The sequence below is a fragment of the Xiphias gladius genome, chromosome 16, assembly GCF_016859285.1.
Source record: "Xiphias gladius isolate SHS-SW01 ecotype Sanya breed wild chromosome 16, ASM1685928v1, whole genome shotgun sequence".
NCBI classification, from domain to species: Eukaryota; Metazoa; Chordata; class Actinopteri; order Istiophoriformes; family Xiphiidae; genus Xiphias; species Xiphias gladius.
The window spans coordinates 28702133-28724305 of NC_053415.1; the positions used below are offsets into that span (position 1 = coordinate 28702133).

At 44.6% G+C, this 22173-nt stretch overlaps 1 protein-coding gene across 5 annotated transcripts in view; it reads right to left on the reverse strand.

Moving 5' to 3' along the window:
- Positions 1 to 19291: 19291 nt before the first annotated feature.
- Positions 19292 to 22173, reverse strand: part of gtdc1 (glycosyltransferase-like domain containing 1) — a 102253-nt gene continuing 99371 nt past the window's right edge. For 3 of the 5 annotated variants that reach the window (XR_005709073.1, XR_005709071.1, XR_005709070.1), the window contains one exon: positions 19292 to 19444. The gene's annotated coding sequence lies outside the window, so the exon portion shown is untranslated. The remainder of the gene's footprint in view (positions 19445 to 22173) is intronic. The other 2 variants (XR_005709074.1, XR_005709072.1) reach the window with 2 other exon arrangements.

A 22173-nucleotide genomic window follows, 5' to 3' on the forward strand; every position in this document is an offset into this window, starting at 1 on the left:
AGAAGGTCAGGGGCCTGTCGCTCCCTCCCCGAACGTGACGCTCCATCTGTGCCCAACTGCCGGCGTTTGGCACCCGACTCGGGCATCTGCCACCTGCGCCGGCTGCCAGCTCGCCGTACACGCAGACATCTGCTGCGTTCGTGCTCGAGGGGCGCGCTCAGTCAGCGCAACAACAGACAGAAGGCCAAACAATGTCCTGAACGCCTCTCTGACAACCTGCTGCCCCAGTTAGACTTCAGGCCGCCAGAGTGGAAGCTGCTTCACCTGCAGAGACCCGAGACTCACAGGAGACGCTGGTTAAACACAAACAGGATTCAACAGATGAACGGAGTTCCATGTTTGGCTCCGGGTCTCGTTTTTCTGTTGTAGGTGTTAAAAGCCAAATTTAGCCTAAATGACCAGAAATAATGCAGTTTGACCACCGGAGGAAAAAAGCAAAATGCCGTCCTCTCTGTTTTTAACACAAACCGTACTAAAAAGCTGCTGGTAACGATTTAGATTAAACCCTGCAAATTAGAGTGTAATTATTAAAAAGGACAGGTTTAGTTTACATGTAATTATGTCATTATAATGAAGAGACAACATCATATTACCGCCGCAAACATTCAGTCCACTACAGGAGCTTCCTCACACATTTCCCTGTGTATTGTCACCAAAGAGCATCGGACATTAACTCACCTCGAACTCCGGGTGCTTTAAAAAAAAAAAAAAAAAAAAAAAAAAATCGGTATAAACCTAAAATAAAATGGACATGCGATGCGTCGAATTCACCAATAGCTCGCTGCTATTTGTAAGTAAAAATATGTGTATGTGATATGACAGGATGTAAAAGATCTTCTAGCTTTTTCTCTAACATCAGCGTCAGAAACTGGACAGTCAACAGAATCCCAAAACTACAATACTGTTCCCCAGGACGCCATCATTGTTAAAACATATAGAGAACTATTTTATAGTCACTGTTCCACAGCAACGGTGATGTTACTGTCATGTCATGAGGTAAAAGACGAGGACTCCCTCCACTCCGGCTTTATACAGCATTAAGATCCCAAAACTGGGAAAAGATGAGAAAAAGGCCAGAGGGAGGGATGGTGCTTGGGTTTACAGCAGGTCTTGACTAGATCCAGTCCCGAGAGCAGCCAAAAAAACATTGTACGCGATAAATATATGTGTGTGTGTGTGTGTGACGGGCGTGAAATAACCGCACTGTTGTGAAAATATCAGCGTGTAACGCTGAACCTTTGTCTCACAGGGACGCGGGACGCTGAGAGGACAGAGTCTGTCTTATATTGTGGATCAGTTTGATCGGTGCTAAATCTCAGCAGTGAAATATTTAATCTGCTCTGTATCTCTGGCACAAAGGACATGATTCATTCATTAGTTTTGCCGTTGGTGGAGGACATATTGTCGATGCCCCTCAGTCCTTCACTGTGGACAGATGGTGAGGACACTATCATTAATTTAAAACAGGCAGAAATGTTAAAGACTCTGAATCTGCTGAATCACTGCTGCTAAACACAACACTGAGTTCAAACATCCGTTCAGTGTTTTACTGAGTCTGAAAAATCCGCTTTAAAACAAATAACAGGAGACAAAACCGTGCATTTGAATGGAATACGACTCTGAGCGGCGGTGTCCGTCAGCATGTGAGCTCTGACGCCAGCCGAGTCCACGTCGGAGTGTTGGACATGTAACGGGTGAAAACTGCTGAAGTTCTGGTTAAAATTCACACAGAGAAAGAATTGGACTTTTCTGAGAAAGCGTAAACTTTGACAGCAGTCGAACTGTCAGCTGAAGCCAAAGAGATGAGAGTGTAAAAGTAGAAGGAAAAAAAGACAAAAGCAGCGTCGCGGGAAGCAGTTAAAATGCCAGCTGAGCCACAAATGTTGAAACCATGGAAATTACGTGGAAAACAAACCATTCAAACAACAGCTTAACAACTCAAGGCTGAGAAGCCTCGCTGGCTAAAACAGTGTAGGCTTAGCTTAACGTGTTGTCATGAAATATTTGCACCCAGTGTTGAAAAAGTCCAATGATGTCACTTTGGGGTCCGTAAAACAGTGGAAACTCAGCTCAAAAAGTTTAGGTCTTCTTCTTCTAGAGAATTCCACTCGGCGATCGAGGACGGGTTTGTTTTGATGCTCAAATTATGTGTAAAGAGCCAGACGAGTGTGACGTGAACACTTCCGCCATCACTGCTGGAAACCTGGGGGAGAACTATCAGGTTTTAGAAGGAAATAAAGATTGGGTGTATAACAAAAAGCCTCAGATTCCCGATTTAAACTTTTAACCCTCCGTAAACCTTTTAAAAACCAACAAGCGGAACCCAAAGTGCTGTAAAACCAGCATCATTACGGCTCGATCAGAGACCGGAGCAGCAGAGCTCTGGGAAGGATTTTAGGAAACTGGACTCTGATCCTCAGAGGACCGAGTGAACATTAGTCATGTGGAGCTGCAGCATTAGCGACAGCAGTGATTTATGGTCTGTGATGACAACAGGCCATTAAAAGTCCCTGCTGAGCTGCGATCACAATAAACACCAACAAACACACCGATGCTGCTGCTGGAAGTGACACTCGACACCCAGAGAAACACCTCACGACCACGACACACCCAACCAGCACTCTAAGTCGGCCTGAAACACCCTCAGATCAGAGGGTCTTCGCAGTGAACTCAAAAAAGAACAAAAATGACACTGTTTACATTCATGTCATCAAGCGAGGCACACATCGTGAGAAAACTGGTTGTTGTTCTTTCCATTTTATTACCCATAATGCTAGTGTTAGAAAAACGATCCTTCACAGAGCCCTGATGCTTGGAGAAGTCTAAAAAATGCATAATACTGTGATATTTCCAATAATCGACCTGCAAACTGAGTACGTAACGTTGTATTTCCATCGCTACTCGAAGATAGCTCTGTACTTCAGCGTATTATTCTCTACTGGTCTTTCTAGGGAAATGCAGAGGAAGTTGGTTTTCAGGCAGGACTTCTTTTTAGCCCTTTTTTTGGTCTTCATATAGTCAGAAATACCCACTAAACTCAGAAAAGTGCCAGTGAAAAACATCCAGAGACCAGTCAGAGTCCAAGATATCAACTAGTGCGACACGGGTCCTGAGATCAAAACTTATGCTGTGATGTTGTTTTGTAGTGTCTACGGTGACCTGTGGGTCACACGACCGGCTGAATCCCAGGAACACCGGAGAAGATTTCTGCAGCGTTTTATCTTCTACTGTGTTAAACAACGGGAGTTTTCTGGGCCGAATAAATCCCCAGTAATGGTTCGGTTTTGCACTGTTTGGTCCCCGTCTCTCTTTGCACCTGCAGGGCACTTTGTGGAATTCCCGTTACAAAACAGTGCTGAGCAACAACAGCTGCAGCGTTTAGCCGTCCACGTACTTTTGGCCGCGCGTTGTACCTTTCTCGTCAAAGACCTGAGCCAGAACATGAACCATTTCAGCCTGCAGTTTGTTTCTCTGTGAGCTCTGAAACAGTTTCGGTGACACACTGACTGAATCGCATCCACACTGCTGAACATCTAATCCCATTACAAACACACTGCGACACTGCAGGCTGCTACAACCACCCCCTCCGCCCCCGCCCCCCCTTATCAAGGCAAATATTAGCAGAAAGCAAATAATCCTGCAGGTTGTGATTAAGATTTTAAATGGATCCCAATTGTGTGCTTTTTGGTTAATGAACAACAAAGTCTTGGAGGACGGCATCTGTAATTTATTAAACATGAAAAGCTCCTTGATGAAATAGAAACTGGATGTGTTTTTGCATTTCAAACGATTTGCACGGCCAACTCGCTCACATGCTAATGAGGACGGAGTTTCAAAGAGTTATAAAAAGAAACGAGTGAGCGACTGAATTCCCCTGTTTGACAGAAAAAAGGTGTCAGCGTCGAACTACAACCTACAAACAGCAAGAGGACAATAAAGTGCATTCACTTATTTCTCTGAGTGATCATCTGAAAGTCAGAGATAAGAGAACACATTCAGTCTGACTGATCATCTGCACACGAACTGGACCTAGTTATGAACACACAGTAAACGGCCCAGCAGTCACGTTAGACCAGGTGCTGTCCCGTCATTAGGACCCGCACCGCAACGCTCTCCGAGTCCGACCCAGCTAACACCTAATCCGCCTTCAGCTGCTTCTCCCTCACGGGCACAGAGCCGCAGCTACTCTCAGCTCGACCAGGCTTCGAATCTGCTGCAGTTGACCAGACGCCGTAGAGGCTAACCCGCAGCGAACTGGATCCAGATGCTGCCTCTGAGACCACGTCCGCCTTAAACCAGATCGATCTGTAAACCCGTCTCGTTCTCTCAGTTTCAGACTAAAACTGCTGTCAAGAGCAGTGAGTGTAGGTGTCGACGTGTTTCAGCATGTAAACATAAACGGTAAGAATATTAAACTAAAACAACTTTATTTTAAAATGCTTAAATGTGGATAGAAAATCCTCCTCAACTGCGATCATGTAACTTGAGCTCCTGCACAAATGAGATGTTGGCGTTCTACACAATAAGTTGAAGCTGGCAAGCAAACCAGTGAGCGTAATTTAACTCCGAGGCTGAAACATTCCTCGTATCCACTCTGGAGGCCTGACATGTCAGGTCATAGCTACTTACACAGATTTTGTGTCGTTGTAATACTGTTTATTACTAATGTACAACGACTCAACGGCCCCGGAATCGGTCGTAACGCAACAGGACAGATAAACCAGGCTGCGCTGCATCGGTGTGCACGAGTCTGTGTGTGCGTGTTGCAGCAGTAGCAGCACGGATAGTGTTTCTAGCTGCTCACTGTTTTAAGGGTTGCGTTAAACACGCTCTTTATCCGTTTATCTGAAAACTCCGGTCCCGGCTTTGACACTGGAAACACTTCATCCGTGGTAACGTCACCGCCAGCGGGTCACATTGACTCCTCGGATAAAAATCTAAAAAACTGGATTTTGTTGTTTGTCTTCGGCGTCACATGACCCACAGAAATGAAAAATGAAGCTGGTGTATCTGAGCAGAAAGTCCGGTCTCTCCTCTCATGCCTTGTGGCCCACTTTCAGACTCACATGACTCCGTCTCCATGGTTACCGAGGACACCAAATAACCAGGGAAAATACGCCTAATTAGCATTTTTGAATGAACAGAACAGTTTTCAATTTGTGGGAGAAAAACTGGAGGAGTCAGAGAAAAAAAATGTAAGGAGAGGTTAACCTCCTGATGCACTGTAAAAAATGATCTCAGCCAGTCATTTGCTCTGTGACTGAGCCCCGAGGTTCAGGGCGGCGAGGAGAGTTCAGTCCGATTCCACTAAGGTCTACCACTAATCCAGGTCACTAAAGTAGAATCCCGTCTGTGTTCGTATCGTGTATATTATTGAGACATACATATACCTATATATACACATATAGATACAGACATATATACATGTAAATGTCTGTATGTAGGCTCTGCCTCCAGGAAACAGCCCACAGACTGAAAACACACAACTCCTAGTGCCTGTGAGTGTTGGCAGTTGTTCTGATTTAAATATTGCCACCTTCTCCTGCTGCTGTCATGATACATTTATTCAATGGAAGAATACACACGAAGCGTCAACACAATATTCTCACAGTAGTTCAGGGAAAAACACTTCTTGACCTCATGAGTTAACATTTTTAATGCAGCCTGCAGCTTGATATTTGCAGAGGACAGTGAAGCATGTTGTTTAATTTCCACACGATGCTATCGTGCCCTGAGCTCTGTGGGCCGAAAGGTGCACGACACCGAAACCCAAAAATCAAAACCAAAACTCCAAATCCTCGATGCACTTACTGAGGGAGAGTAACACTTGAACATTTTAGGAAACTGTGGATATTGTTACTTTTAGTCAACAAAACTAAAGACACTTTAGTAATTTGAATGATTTAGTCCAGACTCTGATATGAGTTGGTAACTCAATTTTAAATCACATCTCAGACAAATGAAAAGTCTCAAAAGAGTTTGTGTTGGAAACCGGTTGACAGGTTGTTTCAGGTGGTTGTTCTGACCTTTAGGACTCGACAACTGACTAAAACTAGACAAGTGCTTCCTGAAGGAAAGGCAGGTGAGGGCTGAGCGAATTCGTTTTCTTGGGTTTTAGAATCATATGGAAACTCGTTTGACCTCAGTGTGTCGATGTATTATAGGTGAAATGGGGTTGGATGTGCCTCCATTATCAAACTTAAAATATCTCATTAACTGTTCATAAATAAATAAAGTTTGTCCTGTGTACAGTGGATAAAGTACGTTATTACACCTAATTAATACAGGATGGGATTTAGTCTATCAAAAAAAATATTAAAATTCTGCAGGTTTGACACATCAGTTTTCTTTGTTTTAAACCCGAAGGAGGCAAAAAAGAAAATCACATTTTTTAAGACGGACTCATCAAATATGTAGATTAATATACATTTGATTAAAAACACAGGAAACAGTGTAAAACTAATCATGTATCAATACATGAATCTCCACCTTTCATTGACTAGAGACAAGTCTGCAGGACACATGAGTGTGACTGTTGTTCAGCAGGGACAATCAGAATGTCATCAGAGCTGTTGACAGCATCGTTTCCGGTCCTGTACCCGACAAAGATACGTCTTCTTTCCTCTCCTTGTTCTCCACAGTCTCCACAATCTACATACCAGTAGGAACCAGTCGGTGTTGTACTGGGACCCGACTCACGCAAGTGAATTACACGGTAAATCACAGGCTGCATCAGAAAGTGTCGCCAATTTTATATTTGCCCACGTGTCGGACGATTTCATCCACAGCGACTTACAAGTGAGGCGACTCGGGGCTCGGCGGTGTCTTGCCCAAGGACACTTCAGCGGACGGACAGGAGGAGCCGGGGATCGAACCCCCGACCCTGCGAACACCGGACAACGCGCTCTACCACCTGAGTAACAGCGAAGATACAGCGGACCCGTGCTGACGAGACAGTCGTCCCTGCTCCGACAGTGTCCTGCGGTTGCTCTGCAGAGACCGGACTGAGCTGCTGAGCGCTAGTGGAACAAAAAGGACGATCTGTGTTACAGAGAGGGACAGGTGGCCGAGGATCCAGATCCCCTCTGATACCGAGGACACATGAATAATAGATGTGAGCGCTCTCGGTGCCAGGATCAGGGCCTGCAAACACAGCTGCTGCTCACACCATCCAACAACCGACCAAAACACAGGACGCGCATAGTCCACCTGAGGACAGAACCAGGACCGCAGCGCTGCAGCTACAACACAGAAAAGAGACACCGACAACAGATGGACGTGCGCACAGCATGCAAACAAACAAACAGTAGGTGAATACATTTAACAAATTCAGTCGAAACCCGTTTGGTCCCTCAGTTCTTCAAAAGGTTCCTGGTCTCGTGGGAAAGTCGCCCAGACACCTCATCAAACCAGATTTCTGTCTGTAGGGGAGGTGGGAGATTTTTCTTTCCTCATCTATGTCGTTGATTTTTATCCGTGAGCGACATTAAACACAAATGCTCGGTTTCACGTATTGAACCGGAGTTAGCTTCAAGCTAATTTTCATCTGCTCGCAATGGAAACAGACGCACAGGGACGCAACTGCAGGAAACAAACTAGGCAGTCCAGCGAGACACGCAACACGTCAGCAACAGGTGTAAGGTAGACAAACTAAAAGCGAGAGTCGGTGGTAACAGAGCTGAGTAGCTTTTAGTGGATTTTTCAGTTTGGCTTCGAAGCCTCTGAAAAAACGAAACCGGTTTCACCCACTGAACACGAGCAGCGTCAGTGAAGGGAGCAGTTCAGTCTGTGAACCACAGTCAACAGTCACAACATGGAGGGAAAATCTAATACACAGAACACAAGTGGGTCTTTCTTGGAAAGTGCTGTTGAAATCTGATCCTCATCATCATTCATATTATTATTGTCCATAAGGTTATGATTATTATTTATTATAACGATAATAATATGATGATGACGACTGGTATTTTTGTTATGAATATTATGATTATTTTTATCGCTATTATTATCAACCCAGATCTGAGCAAACAAAGGACTGAAAGCTGTTAACAGTGATGCTGTTACAGCATCTAACATAAAACTCCAAACTCCCAACATTATTATTAGTAAATGAATCAAACTGAAACTGTAAAAGTGGAGAAGACGTCTCACAGCACCCAGAGGAAATGAAAGCCTGAATGTGAAGTTTCCTCCGTCTAACCTGCTCTTTAACGTCTTATCCCAGCTCCATTAATGTCACACAGTGTTAGTTAAAAAGAAAACCACCTCCTGCTCCTGCTCCTCCTCCTGCTCCTCCTCGGCGCACATCAGCATCTCCTCCTCTGGATGTTTGATGTGAACTAACAACAGGTTGGTCTAATTATCCTCCTGCAGCGAGTCGGTCCTCTGCTAATTATCCAAACTCTGATCTGATGAACTGCATGTAATCACCTGCAGGACTGCTGGGTCTCCTGACCTACATCTCCCGTGTGTAAATATTTATTATCAAATTAAAGGCTCCACCTGGGGAGTGTTAACCTGCTGCCAAAAGGGGAGTTAACTTGTCTGTAAAACTGAGTCTGTACAGCAGCCTCAGGTTTACAGACCAGTTTTCCGCGATTCCTGCAGAACAACCCGACTGAATCTGCCATTTCTGTGTTATGGGGGGGGGTTGACGCTTGTGGGAGGACATGAATTCAGTGGAAGACACAGAATGTCCCTGGTCAACGGGGAGACGTCTTTCCCGCTTTGCCCGCTCTCTGCAGTTAGTTGCGAGTGCCGACGTGCAGGAGGTTAGCGCCGTCTCCCGCAGCAAAGCCGACACATCTCCGTTCGCAACTCCGTTACACTGCGGCTCACAATTCAGACACAAGTCTGAGGCTGTTTCACACCAGCGAGACTGTTCCAGCAACAAACACCGCTCACATTCACTGAAAAGCAAAAACAGAGGAAACTCTTGTCTGTAGTCGAACTCTGGATGACTGTTCCTGAGCATCAGTATTACACATACAACTACTATGTTGCTCCTATTGTTTTTATTATTGTTTCTATTGTTTTGTAGTTGTTGAGTCCACAAGCTTCAATAAATCTTGGGTTTTTACAGCTTTTCTGCATTTTAGGTGTTGAATGTTTGGCATTCTTTGTTCTATTTTCCAGATTTAGCTATGTGGTGAGCAAATTGCACACATTTATACAAGGCATGTTGCTAGTTAGAAAACGGAGAAACGTGAAGACTGAAGTACTGAATAACTGTTTGATGCATTTTGGACTTGACAAGAGTCGTCCAGAAAACCTGATACCGTGTCAGACGGATGGTGAAACATGGAGCGGGAATGTTGCATAAAGATTTCTGAAGTTGACTTCAGCTCCTGAGTGTTTGTTTGTATTTGTTTGACCATAGAAAACAAAGGAACATTCCAACACTTAAAATTCACCTCTGCAGGACCTTCTTATTATGTTATCCAGACATTTCTCATGGTACGGCCGCACATACACCCGTAGCTTATCCTCGGCAGTAAAAGAGGTGAAAGACGAGGAATCTTCATTTGTTTTCTGTGGGTGTTTTTATAGGAATGTGGATCGTTCAGATCAAATCGAGGACTGCCTGTGGTTAGTATGTTTCACATTTTATTGTAAGTGTGTCATGCAGCGTGGGACTCGTACTGGTCCGGTCCTGGTCTCACCCTGCCTTGGTCTCGACTTGCTCTCAACCCCTCAAAGTCTCGGTCTCGTCTCGTCTCATTGATTTTTGGGGAGATACTGGATCATCTCGACATTTATTGAAATGAAACCGTGTGAGAAGTTTAGGGGGAAAAATCGCAAATCTCCCCGGTCCTGCTCTTTCAGAAGTAATTTCTCGATTGGCTAATTGTTTTGCATATTTTACATTTGTGCGTACGTGTGTTAATATATCTGTGTACACCGATCAGCCACAACATTAAAACCGGTTTTAATGTTGTGGCTGAATGGTGAATATGCACGGTGTATACGTATATTTACTGTATATATGGTATACTGGGCACTCGCATCTCAGAACCTCAGGTTTATCCACGGGACAAAGAGAGAACCATTTTACTTGAACAGCCGCTGCTCATTTAGAGAGACAGGGGACAGAAAGGTCGGACACAGAGCAGAACAGAAGAAATGCTGCTACACTGGTTCAGTCATCTGGGTCCAGACCTTGTTGGTGAAACCCTCACTGAACGTTGGATTTCTCCAACTTCACATTAGATATGACAGGACTGAGGAGTTCTAGTCTGAGGCGTTTCTGAGCCAGGGGGACAAACGGAAGACTGAGTATAAACAGGATTAAGGCGAGTTCACCTCCGGGCCAGGTAAACGTGGAGAACCGGTCCTTCAGATCCACTTGTGACGCGTTGACGTGAGGTTGAAATAAAAACAGAGCGTAGAGGAGAGAAATGACTCAAGGCTGATCCAGAGCGGGTTTCTACTCGCTGAACCAGATCCACATGGTTTCCCCCTCCTCCTGGCTTTGGTCCAGGACCAGCTCCTCCTCTAGGGGGACAACACGGGAAACGACAACACAGCTTTAATTGGCTGCATTAACTGAGGCTAATTACTATGCTAATGTTTACCTGGTGGAGACAGCAGGGCCTGGCCCCCCCCCGGGCCGCCCAGAGGACCGGGTGTTTGTGATGAAGCAGCTCAGATCGATCTGGATTAATAGATCTGAGACCGGGGAGGAGCCCCCATCCGACAGAAACAAAACATCCTGCTGGAAACGAGCCACCTCCACCTGCTGAGAGAATCAGACTGAAAGAGCTGAATCACAGAGCATCATGGGAAACACGTTCGCAGGTTCACAGCAGAGATTTAAAGGAGCAGTTTGGTGTTTCCGAAGGTTTCAGCTCATCTTAACACAAATTATGTTTCGTTTTACGATGCCGACAACTGTTTCCAGGCAGCCATTCACCGCCATTCTTTTCACCACAACACAGAAATCCACCTCCAGAGAAAACTGTTTTCACCCTTTCTATCAATAACCATGTCATCTTTATAACCATGGGTGGCTGACTGGGAAGGCCAATCCAGAGGATACGTTCATGAGCGTTCAAGACGCGTGACGCATCCAGATCATTTAGATTCAGTTTCAGTTTAAACTAAGTTTATTTCCTAGTTTAGTTTTAGTCAGTTAGACAAATTAAGAGTGCGAGTCAGTGGTTACAGAGTTAGTTTTCTGACATCTCTCGTGAGTGAGACAACTTTTTACACTAACGTTATCAGCTCAGCTAGAAGCCTAAAGTTTTGCTTCATGGCAGCTGTGGTAACTTAGCTGTCAATGTACGACATGATGAGAAATGCTGCTTGTATGACTACCACCATATAAAATCAAAACCTTTTTGGCCAACATGAGACTAGGCTAGTGTGCTGTTGCTGGCCAAGGGGAGGCACAGTAAGCTATCATTGCTAACAGTTTAGCTGGCTTCAGTGCACTGCAAAGTACATTAGCCCTACATAACTTATGCTCTGCTCATATCATGTTAACGTAACTTTGAACTCATATGGACATTTACACATCTTGAGTCCCGGACTCAGCATGACGGGATGTTTGTGCTTCAGCTTCAACCCATTTACTGGGCCCGTCAACCAATAAGACACGAGTATTTCTGCAAACATATTGACGGACAAGGATGTTTAGGAAGACGAGAATCAGTGGGCGTCACATGTTCACACTTATGTTTTTAGATGGACTGCAGCAGCGGGACCATGTCCGTGACCGACTGAGCGATGAAGTTAAACCATTGGTCGGCCGGCCGAGTGTCGGAGTTTCCCCATTGGTTGTTGCTCTTTCAAAATGAGTTTGTGCGAACAGTTTCTGTCACGTCATCAGGGGGCGTTTACAGGCAGCGTTGACAACTTGGGGCCTTTGTCTCTAGACTTAACGACTTTTCAGATCTCTCAGCCAGATTTCTCTCTGGCTGATCATTTTACAGGTAAATATACCTGAAATCACAGCACTGCCGTTGTATTTAACTTATGTGTCTGGTTATTTACTTCCCTCTTTTTTACCAGAAGGTTAAATGCTTTCAAAATTGTAAGATACCAAGAAAAAAATCTCTAAAGCCTGACCATTTGCATCTTCGTCATTTCTACTGTTTCATCTGTCTTGTCTCTTTCTGACAGTTGGTCTTCCGATGCCTCCAGCTGTGACAGTGGTTTTTGTGTTTCAGGAGTTTTCTTCCCTCTCCGCTGGTGTCCTGAGGAATGTGTGTTGGCTTTAATCCCACGTTCGTCACATCACAGATCTGAAGCATGTGGAGGCCCACAGTATGTTAATGAGTGGGTGATCTGCAGCCGGACAATAACGTTCCTGTGTGACAGAAAAGCTGCAGAGAACAAGGAGCTGTAATGATGAGGAGGTGGTGGGACAGACTGAGATCACCGACACAAAATGATCAGCATCCTGAAAATGTCCTGAGGTCACAGTTCACTGACCATCAGCTACAGACTGATGTTATCGTCCAAGCTGGAAACTGGAAAATCAGGAGCTGCACAAACAGTTAGAGATTCAACTTTCACGGCTCAGGGGCTTCAATCCCCGAGTCACAATTTAGCTTTACGTTCCCTTCATTTTATGTGATAACAATAATAATAATAATAATAATGATGTGTATTTATAGAGCATTTCTCTGAACCCAGGTTCAACCCAAAAAACAAAACAAATGGAAACTTTAAGGTAACAACAACAGACTGAAAACACATTCCCACAGATGCAAACTATAAAAGCGAACACAAGGATCAAGTACAGTCAGGTAAAAAAGTTGAGTAAAATGAGGAAAAGCACTATTAATTATACCTCAAAAAAGCTAAGTTACAGTTGCAAGAAACCGTGGGTGAATCCTCTGCAATTATCTGCATTTCTGTACAATTTGGCTTAAATATGGTCAGATTTTTAGTTCTGTGGCTACTCTCCCTAGAAGTGGGCGCCCAGCTAAGACCACATGAAACCAACATTAAAAAAACATCCTCCCAGCGGTGAAGTACGGTGGAGGCAGACTCATGATTTGAGTCCTCAACCCAACAGAGATGGTGTGGAAGGAGCTCAGGGAGCCGTTCACACCAGACGTCCCGAGAACGTGTCTGAGCTGAAGCAGCTCTGCGGGAAGAACGGTCCAAGGTTCCTCCTGAACGCCGTTCGGGTCTGATCCGCCGCTGCCGAAGAGCTGCTTTGAGGTTCCACCAGTTATTAAATCCAAGGGTTCACTGGCTTTTCCCACCGTCACTGTGAAGGTTTAATGGATGTGTTCAGTAAAGACATGAAGGATTATAATAGTTTGTGTGTTATTACCTGAAGCACATTGTGTTTTCCTGAACTTGTGACTCAGATGAAGATCAGGTCCATTTTATGACCAGTTAACTCAGAAAACCAGGTCTCTCCACGGGGGTCACTGACTCTTTCTAACCACTCTGGATCATAAAGTTTAAAAACTTACACATTGTGGTTTATTTCACAGGTTCCAATGTGTTTACACTCAAATATACTTGCACTACTTTATTCCAACAAAAAATAATAGGGTTAGTTACTGATACCGGTGGCTATATGATGACCACCTTTAGGAAATATATGTTGGGGTTTTTTCCTCTTTACTTTCATTAAAAAAATATAAAACTGCTCAATTTGCAGTAATTAATGACAAATTACAGTCAGAGACTTAAATGAGGAAACATCAGATCAGAGAATAAGTCAACAAAACCAAGAATTTTAAAGCAACTGTTTTAATACCCAAACTACAGGAAATAAAATTCAACAGGTAATTATGTAAATAAACTGTATGAAAAATCTGAGTAGTTAAAGGGTTATACTGGGAGAGACTAAGACCTCAGTACCTCCGAAGCCCTGGCTCCGGCCTCAGAGCCCAGTGAAGGAGACTTCTAACTTCTAGTCCTTCATTTTTCCACCTTCAAGTTTCTCTCCGGTTTCTTTCCCGCTCCACAGTTCGTCTCCAGGTTCAACGCCGAACTGATTTTTCCATCTCGGACTGATTATCTGCAGTTTTAGAGACCCGAAGAAGTTAAATGATGAAATAATTCAAAGGGAAAGGGTTTTCGGCATATTTTTAATTCCTCTCCGGGGACTCTGCTTCTCTTCTGTGTCCTTTACATTGATCCCAATGATCGGAAACAGCTGTCGCAGTCATAACAAAAACATGTCATAACAATGTAGTTTTAATTTAACCCAGTGACGTGTTTGTTGAAATGTGGTGAAACTGTTAAAAAGGTACAATAAAGTAAATGGAAATGAGTAAAATCTTGTGGCTCCCACTTTGAGAAAAACTGCTTTGAAGACTCTCAGCGTTTCAGGGAGAAAAACTTTTAGTTTTGATGTGGAAACAGAAGATTGAGATTTTCATCCGTGAGATCAGAAACTGGTCCTGGTTCAGTGAAAGAAAAACTTTTTGGATCATTAACAGTTAAAACAATGAAGGCGTGGGAAACATATTTTCATGTTGTTGTGACATTTTGTCTCGAGGCCAGAGTCCATCACGGATCAATAAACATAACGAGGCTCTACATCTTCATCGCTGGATCTTAATCAGAGTTATTTTCTCACCACAATTACACTCTGAGATAAACACTCGGCCAAAACCTCCGGCGTAACCCTTCACACCGACACAGCAGTAAACAGACTCCAAGCGGATCAGATCTGGACCGGGACCAGAACCGGAGTGAAGACAGGAATTCCAACATGTGGGAACAAAGAGAGGAGGAAACACCCGGGACTGAAACATTCCCACACATATCATCTCTTCTCATCTGTTCCCACGTCTGAACTGTTTGAGTTTTCCTCAGAGGCCGTTAGTGGACGCACCTCGACGTCCGAACTGATCTGAAACGTACCTGGACGTCAGGTTTCTTCACGCTCGGAGTCGACCTGAGACTGAAAAACTCGTTACAACAGGTCTGAGAACGGGAGGGTTTCGAATCCCACAACAAATTCGAGTTAAAAGCAGGGTTTTACAGGTTTGAAGCACATTTTGACAGTTTGACTGACGATGTTCAGAAAGAAGAACGATGAGATGATCACTAGACGTTAGACACACACATTATTCTGATATGCACAGATAATGTGTTCTAAACGTGCTGCAATCATTTTTCATTAGCTTTCAGCAGATTGGTTGTTCAGAGCAGAGCGAAGTCTGACTGACGATCCACGGATGTCGTTTCTACCTCAGGATCAGATGTTGAAGCCAAACACTGAGGAAGCTGAGAAGCTGAAGTCAGGGACCTCTTCTGATGTACCGTATTAATCCTACTATAGGTTGACCACCCCCCACCTCTATCACCAACTTCTGTTCTTGAGAAAAAGACTTTTTGAGGAGACACTTCGACACTCGTCCTGTTGGATCCCATTAATCCGAGGAGGAGAGAGTCCTCGTCACGCAAGTGAAACATGAAATACCGTGACACGTCAACCCAGGTCCGTGTCTCTTGTCTCTCGGTCACGGACTCTCACTCTCTCCTGTCAGACTGTCGAAGGTCAGAATCATTTTCTCTGACAGTGTTGATCAGGCTTCAGTCTTTCTGAGCTCATTGGACAGATTTTCTCCCTGGTTCATTTCTGCAGTGAAGACGTCGGGAGACGCTGTGAACCCGTTTTCACTTCTCACTAATTTATTAAAACAGAAACTCCTGCAGGTTAAACCGGACGAACCAAACCCAGTGATATCCTCACACTTTTGTCAATAACTTTCGTATTTTTTAATAGACATTTTAAACCAGTTTTATTGTGATCTAGATCGTCCCACTACACACACTGTTCATTTTAAATGATCTAAAATGGCCCAATGACGTTTTTTAATCATGTACATTTCAGACCAACTTCACATTCACAACCTCCAGTTTATAAAGAGAATCATCCAGTGTGACCCAGTACGGTCTATCCGCTGTCCTCATCTGTTCTGTTTCACTTTTAAATTCATCGTTTACAGCCTTTTTTCTTTTTTGAATGTGGAGTTATATTTTAATCATGTACCTGAATTAATCTATTATTTTATTAGCTGTTAAACTATGAGGAGTATACATTAAATGCCATGAAAATAAAAAGCAGATCTCTCTGTTTTGTTTTTAAGAACACCGAACAACAGAATGAAGCCGACTATTTCTATTTCTAACAACTTCCCCCATCTCCAGCGATTCTGACGACAGATATTTTTCTGACATAATAAGATACGGAGCGCAGGTTTTCATCACACTCCCGTCATGTAGGATGGACGTTAATATGGACTTTTTCTATGAACTTTTGTCTGTATCTGAGAGAGCGGCATTCACCTTAGAGACAGACAGGGACAGGGAACAGGATTGTCGTGGTCTCATGGGGTCTAGAGGTCAAGTCACATGACAACGTGTCAAGCACGTCACTGGGTTAGCCGGAGCGCTAACTGCTAACACGCCAGCCAGCCACGACATGTCTCTGAACAGGACCACCCTCTGATAAGACTTCATTTATTAATTTAGGAGAGTAGTCATTACAGCTGTAAACACAAAGTGTCAGAGTATGACTGACTCCGCTAGAACCAAGGAAGCTGGTCAGCGCTGGATATCACCACCGAGCTCAGTTCAATTCAGTTTCATTCTCGACGATTCGGGTACGTCAGATAAATACCGACGCTGTATAAAGAGCTTCTCACACCTCTGTCTTCTACATTCAACAAGTGAGCAAGACTGGTGATTCCTTGATTATAAAACTGTGTCAAGTCACAACATCGGCTAAACTGTAAACACATTACTTGGTTATAAAACTGAAGAAAGAAACTGAAACCAAAAGATTTATTTTCCCTGGCAAATACGAAACAACTAAAATATGACACATCTGCATTTTTTTGATCTACATGTGCTAAACAGTTGAGCAGAATAATAAAAAATCCTGTGACACTTACATTCTGTATATTTTAGAAACATAAAAGCTGTCCCATACAGCTACACATGGACTGTCAGTAAATGTTTCACGTAAGTACAGACATCCACTGTAAAGATCACCGTGAGTACAGACAGCACAGAAACTGACAGTCCTCTGACTAATTCATCTGCACTGTTTGTGTTGATGAAACATCAGCCTTAGATCTGCAGACAGCTGTTAGCTTGTGTTTCTCAGATGAACATGTTGATCCCAGGATTTTGAGGATCGATACTGGATCATTCGTCATAAATCGGAAAATGTTTTCTTTTATCCGACCTACTGCTGGTGATGTGAAACCCAGCATGATGTCTAGTGGTGCAGCAGGTAAATCTGTCCCTTCAGTGGGCCCCTTCCCCCTTTAAAACATCTACTATCATGATAGTCAACACGTAAACACATTATTAGTTTGTTAGTGTTTATAACACGTTGAAGAAAGTCGGCGCTATATGAGTTCTTAGCGGATCGCAGCCTCTGTCTTCACCGTGGGAAGCTCCACCGAGACGTTTTACAACAGCGTCGCACATTTCAGCTCTAACTTTTCATCTGAGCGTAAGGTTTGTGCAGGGGCTATGTTCAGCAATAATCCAGTCTAAGTTAGTGGACGTAGGTTTATTCGCATCAGAAATGTTCGTAGACACAACAGTGAAACTCGTCAAAACATGATCACAAGGAACGAGGGGTCATCAGGGACGAACCACCTGTGTGGCTCCTCAGGTTTGTGGACTGGTCGGTCGTTGCACTGTTGCCCTCATTGTGACCCCCCCGGTCGGTCAGGGTGAAAGATGTGAACTCCAAACTGAGGTTTTATTTCTCTAAACTGGTCCACGACTCTGTTCCTGAGCAGATCTGAGGTCAGGAGACTCCCTGATCCTCCTGCAGCCTGTGGAACATCAAAGATGTGTGTGTGTGGGGGGCGCGGTGTACCAGATACATAAATGACTGGGAGCGAGGTACCTTTGCATACAAATACCCTCCCTCTGTCTCTCTGCGTCTCCCCCAGCACTGGGCTGATAAGAGCGGGGAGCAGAGGGAGGAAGGGGGAGGAGAATCACCCCTCCTGCAGGAATTCAAAGCAGCTCCCGTCGCCTGGATTTAATTTGCATTCGGGGGAACGATAGCGCGGCGCGAGGCGGCGGTTGGAGCGCGCTCAGTGAGGCGGCGTGCCTGGCAGCTCTGCCACAGAGGACAGTCTGGGGGCCACCTGCCCCCCTCCCTCTTTAATCCACAAGTATTTGATTTAGAGCGTCAGGAACGTCCTCTGCTTTGATGTGCGTTTGTCCCGTGGACACAACATTAAAGACTCTCCTTCAAGCTGGGGCAAATTCAAATACCGTTACCTTCTTCTAAGGATTGCAAATGTGCTTAAATATGCCCTTTAATGGTGCATTTTCCTCCAACCGTGAGCTCAATAAATTAGTTCCCCCTGTGAGGAGAGGCCTCGGCGCTCGGCGGCTCCGATTGGCCGCTGAGTCGGGCTGAGAAACACCGGGTTCCTTGGTTTAATACAAGAGGTGGGTTAATACGAACTGAAACACACAGGGACGGAACAGAAAGTGCGAAATGAGTTCAGTTCATCATCAGTTCACGTCGGCGTGGATGGAAGCTGTGCTGCTGATTCCTGGTTTCTGTTGACATAGGCTGGTTCACACCCTCACCTGAGCAAGGTGGAGCGGACATAATAATATGAGAGAAAATGAGGACGTACTGTAAAAGCAACGGACCGAAACAAAACAAAGTGACTGACTGACAGTTGGTACAACTGGGCGGCTGACTCATTAGGGTGGATACAAACTTGATGGGAATGTATTTGGTCCCTTCCAGGCCGGTTTTTAATGTGACAAGAAAACAGTTTTTTAGGATGCGGACGAACTGATGGGCAGAGCTGCTAACGTGAGCCCAGAGTCTGACAGCATCCAGGACTCACACAGTGCTTCAGTGCAGGACCCCGACGCGATAACGCCTAGTTAGCCAGGCAAGCTAAAATTAGCATCATGTGTTCAAGCAGACAAACAGCTGAATTTCCTCTGAAGCTCGTTGTTTATGTGTTTATTTATTTATTTTGTCAGTTTGTCATCAGTATTGAGCTTTTAGTGACCCCGAACACCACGCGAGGCGTTCAGGGTCATACGTTGAGGAGATGAGCTCTGATGTCTCCTGATGTTTTTGGCCAAAAACTGTTGATTTCAATTATTCATTGGGCGAGACACAAGAACATGGTAATTAGCATCATGTCAGCATATGTCAGGCAGCAATTATGTTAATCCCTGTGAGCTTTTCAAATGCAGCCTGTCACCTTCAGCTCCGAGACGATGGACGATCACATTAACGTCGTCGTTAGAGAGCAGGGACACCGAGAGCGACGGGAACCGGTCTCTTTCTGTTGGACTCACATCACCAGAAGATGTTCAGCTCCGTTAAATATGAATTTATCCTTCGTCTGTTGTCAGGAACGCAGCAGCAGCTCCACATGAATTATGTCACATCATGGTGAACATCATACTCATTTCTTTCGGTCTTCATGGGTCCCAGCGGTATCGAAGCCTGATCCTGCCAAAAAAAAAAAAAAAAAATGTTACAGTGGGAGCGATGAAAATAAAAATAGCCACAGACTTACACAAGATCTCATATTTCTGACTCAAAAGTCACTGTTCTTTCCTCGAGTAGAGATAATGAATTTAGGCTTTGATATTAGGGTTCAAGTTTGATATGGTATCAAATGAGAGTTTGATCAGGTTCAGTCTACAGAGTCTGAAAGCAGCTAAAAGTTATAAATAACTAAGATGAGAGATGAAGCTGAAGTCTGAAACGGTTTTCAATGAATGTTAAAAGTGGTGCACGTAGTCAAATACATACTGTATGTGCATGTGAATAAAGCAGTAGCCTGAACCCGACGTGATGCTGTCGCACTATTTCCCAGAGAACTCCGCCATTCTAACCGTTCGTTGTGCGCAGGACACCGTAGTTTACCCGTTCATCGTCTGTTTACTTATCGGGATACACTTCAGTCTGGGTGTGACTGATGAACACTAGTGAACGTATGACCTGCTGGATTTGATTTAAATTTAACTAACCTAATTAAGTCGTCTTATTTTTAAAATGTATGCACTAGTTTGACTGTTACATTCTTCCTCACTGGGATATACAGCGAACCAACACAAAGAAGAGTTCAGGGAGTTTGCTAATGCTCGAAGCAGGACACAGCAACAGCCAACTCTGCAGCAAACGCCGGAGAAGCAAGAGAAAACGTCCAGAGACACAGAAACTGTAGTAACGGCAGCCTGCTGCGGGACATTTCGGCCTTCGGCTTCACCACAGGTATCTGGGCCAGCAGTGTCAGCCCAGTGGACTGATGAGGATTTCGTTTCCCAGAGAGCTCTACTGTAAAGCAGTTTCGGGGTTCGCACACCGACCGATGCTATAGCAGGTCCGTTTGATGATATGCTTCAGACACGGGGCAATCTGAAAAGTTCTGTCCCCGTTGTGCTCTGGAACAAAACCTCGATCAAGGCCATGAGTGCTGCTGGACTGCCTAGCCCGCCAGCCGCTGGTTGGCTGTTATCGAGGGTCTTTTGGCTCAGAGAAGTGTAGCTGACGTGGTGGCAGTTGCACATTTCAAACATTTCAGCTTTGCCTACTCCCACACGGAGGTGCAGCTCAAACCGGCCTATGAGAAGCCTCCAGCAAGACGTACAGACTCGCTGGATCAGCACGTACCACATGCTACAGTCTCAGCGAGCAGAACCAGCGGACACTTCTGGAAGGGACGGTCTGGCTTCGTTTGAGGGGTTCACATGAGAAGCGAGCTCCTCTGATGCTTTGGGTTCAGATGCGATTCCTGCTGTGACCGCGCTTCGGAGACTTGAGGACCATCACATCAAAAACGACGCAGGACGCCTCAGCTGCAGCTGTAAAGAGACGCTGAACTCCACTGTATCGCAACTGAACGTGATCCGAGGTGAAGTGTGTGTGAGTGATGGAAAAAAGACTCATAAAACTTTTTACCGTTTAACATAATCAGTTTAGTTTTTTGGTGATTTGAGGGCAACACACTGACATTCATCTGACAACTTCAGTCCAGTTTGTCTGTCACCAACAGCAACACGTTGTATATTTAATACGTTCCATTCCGAAAGTGAAGAACATCTGATGAAAATACAACACGTTTTAGAACCGGAGTGGTATTATTCAGTACTCGGTATCGGCAAGTACCCAAATGTAAGTATCCGCACTCGGTCTGAAAACATAAAGAATATGTTCGGTTTAAAGTATTTATGACGTGTCGGCAGTGAGATCCCGATAAGCTAATGTCAGAACCGCAACGGTCTGACCACGTCAAACTGCGACTTCGGGGTCAGAAACAGTCCGGGACCTCTTTTATTTTGAAAATCCTGCGATTCCTTATGTCTGAACCTTTACATAAAAAACCGAGTTCCTGTTCCGTCCTCTGTGGCATCGCAGAGCCTCTGTCAGGATCCGATCTGAGAACAGAGGGTACGGGTGCCGCTGTCACTCTCTGTTTGTGGTCTGAGTGTTTTTCTTCCTGCGGGTGAGTCAGGACTGGGTCTGCCCTGCCGCAATGCATCGTGGGAGGAGAAGTTTCCAACAGACCGGTGCACTCAGAGGCACAGCTGGAGTCACGGTTTCAAAGTAAAACGACGTAGTTGTTCGATTGATTGATGAGCTCCTGGTTCCGTCTGTGTCATATTTAGATGTTCATCATTTTAATATCATCATTAAATACTCAGTTGTTACTGATGCATTTTCATCAGCACACCTGCGCTGCAGGTCTGAGAGATATGGTAAATATTCACAATCTGTGGAGACACTTCAGATGCAAAAAAGAATGAATTTATTAGCACTCTAGTTATTATGACTGTTCTCCCGTCTGAGTACAGGAGAAAGTAAGAGGGAAGCAGCATGTCGGAGGGTTCTGGTTAAACAGCTCAGCAAAAAGAACCGAATGGATCTCTGAGGGAGCTGTTTGCCCATCCTTGAAACCTCTACGTCAAAACCACGTTTGCAGTATAGACATGCAGTTTGTAGCTGTGCTGCTTCTCATTGAACGTTGTTGTGGTCCTGTCGCCAATAAGGACAAAATGAAACTTGACTTTTCAGCTTGTAAGAGCCACAGACGGCGTTTTCAAAGTATTTGTTCGGTGGAGCTGAAGGAAAGACCAACAACACTGAAAAATGGACATAAAACGTCAATAATTTAAGCAAAGAACCAATCATTAGAAGAAAAAGAAAATGTGGGTAAGACCCACCCAACATCTTGG